Source organism: Theropithecus gelada, chromosome 5 (genome assembly GCF_003255815.1).
Source record: "Theropithecus gelada isolate Dixy chromosome 5, Tgel_1.0, whole genome shotgun sequence".
In the NCBI taxonomy this organism is placed as follows: Eukaryota; Metazoa; Chordata; class Mammalia; order Primates; family Cercopithecidae; genus Theropithecus; species Theropithecus gelada.
Genome location: NC_037672.1, coordinates 128,993,914 through 129,001,968, shown reverse-complemented (window position 1 = coordinate 129,001,968; position 8,055 = coordinate 128,993,914). Strand labels below are relative to the sequence as shown.

Sequence of the window (8,055 nt, the reverse complement as noted above, 5' to 3'; positions counted from 1 at the left end):
TCTGACCAAATTAGTAGTGTAGAGACTTATGGAATGAAGTCAATTTAAAACAGAGAAATTTTTTTTGAGTTAACAATAAGAGAGAGTTTGTTGCAATAAAATTCTTTGATATTTTAGATATGAAATTGGTATAAAAACTTAATAAAAATTCATCTACTTGATTTTTTGTGATGATGTCACAAATAATAGAAATATGGTCTCATTTTTCCTAAATATTTTGTTCTTACTCTTTGATAATACTGTAAAATGTACTTAAACTACATAAGAATCTTCTAGTAAAATAAAATGCAACATTTCACTCAGAAGTAAAACATTTTCAAAATAGTGTCCAACAATTGCTTCAAGAGGGTGACAACCTATGAACACACCATTCTAAATATTTCTACCCTAATTGACTTTATATTTATTTATTTATTTATTTATTCATTTATTTTTGAGACAGAACTTTGCTCTGTTGCCCAGGCTGGAGTGCAGTGGTGTGATCTTGGCTCACTGCAACCCACACCTCCTGGGTCCAAGTGATTCTCCTACCTCAGCCAACCAAGTAGCTGGGATTAGAGGCAAATGCCTCAATGCCCAGTTAATTATTATTATTATTATTTTAGTAGAGATGAGTTTCACCATGTTGGTCAGGCTGGTCTTGAACCCCTGACTTCAAGTGATTTGCCCGCCTCAGATTCCCAAAGTGTTAGAATTACAGGCATAAGTAACCATGCCTGGTCTCCCCTAATTAGCTTTTTTAATCCTCTCTACATCATCACAAGATAGGTGTTACTATGATCACTATTTTACAGGTGAACATATGAGGCACAGAGAGGTTAAGGAGGAACAGGGTGATCTGCTACAACTCTTCAGCAGGGCATTCTGGGAAGGACTCTCTAACTTGTGAGAGGCAAGGGGACTATTTATAGCCTATGTATTCCCTAAAGTAACAGACATATGTCAAGAATAAATATTACAGAATATTTCTAGCTACAATCTAGAAATAGGAAACAGGATCAGTACCATATTGGCAGATGATAGTAGGATTAAATTAAACAGGAATGACTAAGTAACTCAACCTTTATTCACTGCATTTAAAAGAAAAGTACGTCTTGGAGTTGAATTAAGTAACCTGGAATAGATTCTCTAAAAATCCCTAAGTGAAGCAGGATAACATATTAACATGTTATACTAGAAACAGAGTCTGAGAAAGGAATTTGGCACTGGAATCTACACTGGGAAAAATTAAATTACCCATAAATGTTTTTTAGTTTATCTTGAAAAAGGCATAGTTCCAAAAACTCCAGAAACACTGCTAGGCCCTCCAATAATATGTGTGATCTCTAAGACAAGAGTGGAAATAGAGGCCCGCATAACATATGTATAAATATTTTAACATTATAAACCAAACTACTCCAATAATCTGGCCTGTATTTCTACCTAGGTTCTCAATGGCCCACTTCCTGACCACCACCCTCTGGAGTCCAAAGGAGCTTTGCTTATTCCCAATGTTATTCCTGTAGATCAGCCAAAGAAGAGCAAAGAGTCGTCTGTCTCACACAATCATGTTCAGGAAATGATCAGATCAAGATGTGGAGTGAGCAAGCCTTTCTCTTTGGTGCCACATTTCTACCAGTATTTCAAGGTACTTCTAAACATACAAAGACTATTATAAGAGGGAGGAAGGAAGGAAGGTCAGTTATCTGAAGAACTCAGGCTAGCTAGAAGCCCAAATTTGGTGTGATGGGGGCCATCACATCTCAACAGAAACAGTTTTATCTCTCTGTTAACCCAGACAGGGCTTGTGATTTTTTTTTTTTTTTTTTCTCCACTCAGCCATAGACTCAGCTACATATCCTCTAGCCTAGAGTAGTCAAATCGGCTCATCTCTCTCTTATACCAAACTTTCAAAAACAAAACAAAACAAACAAAAAAAACCACTTTTGTTATTGGAATAAATGAGAAGAATGTATTTGTGTTTAAATATTTGTGATACATGAACCATCAAAAGCCTCGCTGCTAATGAAGGCAATTATTTAGGTTTACTTAATCTGTTAACTTATCAGTTAATAACTGCTATTTATTCTGCTAGAAATTCCCAATGGTACAATTGTTTGTGGCTGTAGCTCCTTCCATGCTTTGTACATCTTACTTGTGTTGGCAGAATCATGGCTCTCCATGAACGATATGATTTGGCTTTGTCCCCACCCAAATCTCACCTTGAATTGTATTAATTCCCACATGTCAAGAATGGGGTCAGGTAGAGATAATTTAATCATGGGGATGGTTTATCCCATGCTGTTCTTGTGGTAGTGAATAAGTTTCATGAGATCTGGTAGGTTTATAAATGGGAGTTCCCCTGCACAAGCTGTCTTGCCTGCCACCACATGGAATGTGACATTGCTTCTCATTCACTTTCCACCATGATTTTGAGGCCTCCCCAAACATGTGGAATTGTAAGTCAATTAAACTTCTTTCTTTTATAAATTACCCAGTTTCAACTGTGTCTTTATTAGTGTGAGAACAAACTAATGCAACGGGTATCCACAGTCTAGTCCCCAGAATTTGTGAATATGTTAGTTGCATGGCAAAGGAAATTTGAAATTGTAGACTGAATTAAGGTTGTTGATCAGTTGATATTAAGATAAGAAAGTTATTCTGGATTATCCTGATGGGACCAAAATAATCAGAAGGACATTTACAAGTGGAAGAAGGAAGCAGAAGAAGTTAGAGTGATGAGATGGGAGCTCATAAACTGCCATTGCTGGCCTTTTAAAACAATTTAAATATTGTTTTATGACACATAATAATTGTACATATTTATGAGATACAGTGTGATATTTCAACACGTGTATGTATTGTTTAAATATTGAATCAGGATATTCAACATAATATTCACTTCATACATCTTTGATATCTTTATGGTGAGAGCACTCAAAATCCTCTCTTCTAGCTATTTTGAAATATACAATACAATATTGCTAACCATAGTTACCCTGACTCCATTCCTTACTTTAAGACTGGGGGAGGGGACTCTGAGTAAAAGAATGCAAGCAGCCTCTGGGCTGTGTAAAACCAAAGGAAACAAACTCTTCCCATGCACCCCCTAGAAAAAACAACCCTGGCAATATGTTGTTTTTTACCATGGTGTGATCAAGTCAGATTTCTGACTTACAGAACTGTAACATAATAAATCTGTACGGTTTAAGCTACTATGTTTGAAGTAATTTTACTAAAACTTGAAAAGAATTTACATTTTGCTTTTAAAGTTCTTTATTTTTGAAACTTTAGACAGAGATCAACAAATCCTCAACAAAAGATAGCTCAATTTTTACCTTTGAAAAAGGAATTATGTTACATATCTGTAAGAATGAATAACTACAGCACAGAAAAATACTCATAAATAATATATTATTTGAAATCAGGAGTCTAATAAGAGAAAATGCAATTGAGCCCTTTTCTATGAGATTTAGATAAACTATATGAAAAAAATATGTGTGATAAGAGGTATGTGTTCTGAGTTAATATAATTATAAAATCTGAAAAAATTGCAACAGGAACAATAAATAAGAAAATTGAAATCACAAAACAATCAATGAATTTGAAGATCATTCAGAGAAATGCTTATATCATCTTAAGATCAATTTATTCTAAAAGTGCACCAGTGATAGTATTATAAGAAAAAATAAACTCATTATCATTTTTTACTCTATTTGTTTTTTAAGACAGAGATTGGTACTAATTCAGTAATGGAAAACTAATTACAAAATTTGTTCTGTGGTAAGTTTGGAAAACAAGGCATGGCATGGAAACAGCATATAATAAAATAATTTGGCATAAAGGCCATTTGAAAGAGATTAATTATAGTGATGAAACACGTCATCATTTCCCGGACAAGTAGGGAAGATAAGCAATGAGAAGGCTATGGAGGACAGAGAAGAGAGTAGAGTACATAGAGTGACAGTCTTCAAGAGGTCAAAAACCTGTATGAGTTCAGGTCTTGAACAAGTGATATTGGATGAAATGGGAGGTAGAGAGGACCAGAGAGTAGAATATTTTAATTTTTTTTAATATTGAGAAATATTTGCTGTCTAAAATAGAGAAGAAATGTTATTAACATGCATGGTGGTCAAGAAACTGACAGGTAAGATTTGAAAGAGTTGCCAGTTTGAGGTAAGCACAATAGAGAATAATGACAGAGTTTATAATGGAGAGAATGTCTTTGAAAGCCAAAAGCAAAAGTTGTCATAAAGGAGAAAGAGACCAAAAAAAGGTCTGAAAAAGCAGTTAAATGGAAAACTTGGTGTAGACCAACATTATGAACCATAAACTGGCAAAGTTTATTGGTGATGCTTATTGGTTTATTTATTTGTTGGTTTTCAGAAGGAAAGAACTATAATAGACTGATAACTACAAATTAACTGAAATTGTATGTACCCAGCCTCCTCATTATTAGGCAGGTGAAGATGGGGTGAGCAAAAAAGTAGCAACACATTGAAAGGGCTATTGAAGGGGTTATATTTTCCAGACACATCAGGAGTTCAAGTTTTTATTAAAAATGAAAAAGAATTTGCTAATCAGAACATAAGTCTTCAAGATCTATCAGGATGTTAGATAAGGGATAGATGATTGATTCTGTTGGAAAAACAGAGTCATATAATGATGAAAGTCTGATAATACCTCTGAGACTTGAAAGTGACAGAAATAAACAGGAACATGAGGCATAGAGTTTTAGTTATGATAGTCTCTTTGAGGAGGAGGAATAATGGCACAATTGTCATTTTTTGAATATTTTCCCTAGTATTTTTAGTGATTTCACAAATTGTTCTAATGGCTTAAAGGACGACCACTCTGGAATATCACTTAAAGCAATGTTCTTGTGAGGATTAGGTTTAATAAAAAGTCCTGTAATGCTTGGACATATGGAAAGCTAACCAGTAGTATATAAAACAAAATTGTTATAGTTGCAAGTTATTATTATAGGTATTTTCCTCATCTTTTTGCAATACTTATAATTTTTTTTCTTAATGAAATATGATATTTCAGTTTTTAAAGTCAAATTGTATTACATTTAAAAAATTAATACGAAACTATTCTGTTGAAGACAATGAATGCATCTTATGCTTAACACGTTAATATGCATTTCACATTATTTATAGATTTTGTCTACTGCATTGAAATTTGCTAGAATGCTGCATATGTACAGCTTAATGTAATCACTTCCTAACTATAATCTTTGGAGCCAATCGTGTTACAACAAAATTAATCTAATTTTATGTCTTTTATTTGTTTCTACTTCTAGGTTAAATATGGTTTGAGAAAAGTGTTTTAGAAAACTTTGAAAAATCACTAGCTTATTAGAAAGCATGTTCTATTAAAAGATATGAGTCTTATCTCCAGATTACTTTAAATATTAGTTTTATTCCAAATTATGTTCTAGTTTTCCTATCTTTAAAATATGTTCATGAAACATTTCACTTCTCTTATGAAATTAAATGTACTTTTAAGTTTGAAATGTATTAGGGAACTCTACTACATGCTTTTTTAAAAAATAACACTCTGAATTACTTTCTAAAATGAAAGCAACCCTAAAATAAAAATATATTACCAATATTCAGTTTTACCTCTGGCTTCAACTTATTTTTCTCTCAAGATATTATTCTCTTCTCCAGCCACCCAAGGTGCCAAAAGGAAAGAAGGCCAAAGGGAAGAAGGTGGCGCTGACCCTTGCTGTCTGGAAAAAGCAGGAGACCATGAAAGTGGTGAATCTTCTGTTTGAAAAATTTGGCACTGGACAGGACATTTTGGCATTGGACAGAACATCCAGCCCAAAAGGGACCTCACTTGCTTTGTCAAATGGCCCCATTATACTAGGTTGCAGCAGCAGAGAGCCATCCTCTATAAGCTGCTGAAAGTGCCTTCTGTAGTTAACCAGCTCACCAGGGCCTTGGACCACCAAACAGCTCTTCGATGGGGTAAGCTGACTGGCAAGTACAGACCAGAGAAACAGCAAGAGAAGCAGCAGAGACTGTTGGCCTGGACTGAGAAGAAAGCAAAAGCGACATCCCCACTAAGAGATCACCTTTCCTTCTAACGGGAGTTAACACTGTCACCACCTTAGTGGAGAAAAAGAAGGCTCAGCTGGTGGTGACTGCACAGGACATAGATCCCATTGAATTGGTTGTCTTCTTGTCTGCCCTGTGTTGTAAACTGGGGGTTCCTTACTGCATTATCTAATGGAAGGCAAGCTTGAGACATCTAGGATTAACAAACAAACAAACAAACATTCTTTAAAATATTCTTTTAAAACTTCTAATCATTAGTTTTTTATCTCTTCAGTACATTAAAATGTCTGGTGGTAGGAAAATAATGGACTCATATATGACTGTCTATGTAATTTGTAGGGCCCAGTGCAAAATGAAATGGAAGTTGTGCCTCGTTCAAAGTGTTAAGCACTTCAAGATGTCAACAGCAGGGCATTAGACCAAGTATGAGGTCGTTATGTGCATGGGTCCTTGTGTGACCACACAGGTCACAGGAACATGAAGCTAGACCTGAATGTATATCCAAATACGTAAATCTTACAGATTTCTAAAACTCAATAAAAGACAAACTACATTTTGTTTGTGAACACAAAAATTGGAATTAAATTGGCAATAGCATTGGGATTTGTGCTCAGAGTCACAGTTTATATCTGAACACAATTTCTATATGATTTTTTTAAATAAAACAGTAAGAATTTTAAAGAAGGTTTCTGAAATTTAAAAATTATAACATAATTAACTTTGATATTTTAATTTCATGTAATTTAAAACATTTAATAGATATATAATGTTCCACTATTAATTTAACTAGAAGTATAAAAATAAAATATATATAATAAAATATTCTACTTATTTTTAAATTATCTATGCTATATTGAATAAAAGAAAATTTAGGAATATAAATAAATGAGTATTTTTGAACATGTAAAAATTATTTTCTCGCTATTTTTAGGAGACTGTTTTAGCAGCACAGAAGCTTACCTCTGATCTACCTCTGCTCGGACAAACCAGTGATATGATTTGCAAATAGGTTGTAACTTCACCCAAAACACATCACAGTAAAGATATGTAGTGACTTTCGGAGAATTTGACCTAACTAAGAATTTGTAAAAGAGAAAAACATTGTCCTTGTGGCTAAACTATACGGCTGTTTCTTTTTAAGTCACATGTATATTTACCTGACCGATTTGTTTTATTCTCTATTTCAAGTTATCAGGTGAAATTATTTTGAAATAAATTAATGAGTTGTCTGTTCTGAATAAATGTTCATGTTACAAATGCAAACACGTGTATGTATTATACAACTATGCAGCTTCAAGAACTGACTTATTTCTATCAGCTTTTTATTCACTTTTAAAAATTAGGCTACTGAAGCATATTAGAATTTAATTACACCAATTAGTACTGCCACATCAGACATATGATGTGCCTTCAATTAAGAAGTACCTAATGGGTATTAGTACAATTTAGCTTCATAATTAAAGTTCTAAGAACAGAACAAATTAAACATTATGATTACAAAACATTAAAAATCTACTGGTGAAATTAAAGCTGAATATTTTAGCTTCTCCTTTTGAGCTGATTTTAAAAAAGAAAATCAGAATTACATAAAATGCAATGTTATTATTGAAGCATTCTGAATTTAAAAACAGAAATTAAGCTCACATGCCAATAAATATGTGCATATATAATGATTAAATATTAAATAAAATATCCAATCTAACACTTATGTCATCTAATAAGCATTAAAGGTTATCATTTTGGAGTTTCACTTGGTTGGGTTTTTTTGTTTGTTTGTTTGTTTCATAGAAACATTTGATATATGTGGTCATCACTCACAACTCTTGCTTCAGTGAGCATGGATGACAGGAAGCTCCAGCTACTGTTTTTCTGGTCCTATGACTGTCTTTGCACTCAGGCCGTATTTTCTCAGTCTGTACCTGGGCAATGTCTGAGCATACTGGGAGTTTCGATGAAAGTCATTTTTAAGATTTGTGATAATCTTCCAACAGAAGACTTTGGACTGGAG

The 8,055-nt window shown here is 33.6% G+C and overlaps 1 long non-coding RNA gene across 1 annotated transcript; it reads left to right on the top strand.

Annotated features, from left to right (window-relative positions):
- The first annotated feature begins 611 nt into the window (after positions 1 to 611).
- Positions 612 to 7,801, top strand: LOC112625012. The gene is made up of 2 exons (XR_003119506.1): positions 612 to 794; positions 5,655 to 7,801. It is a non-coding gene; the product is annotated as an uncharacterized LOC112625012 (long non-coding RNA).
- The last annotated feature ends 254 nt before the right edge of the window (positions 7,802 to 8,055 follow it).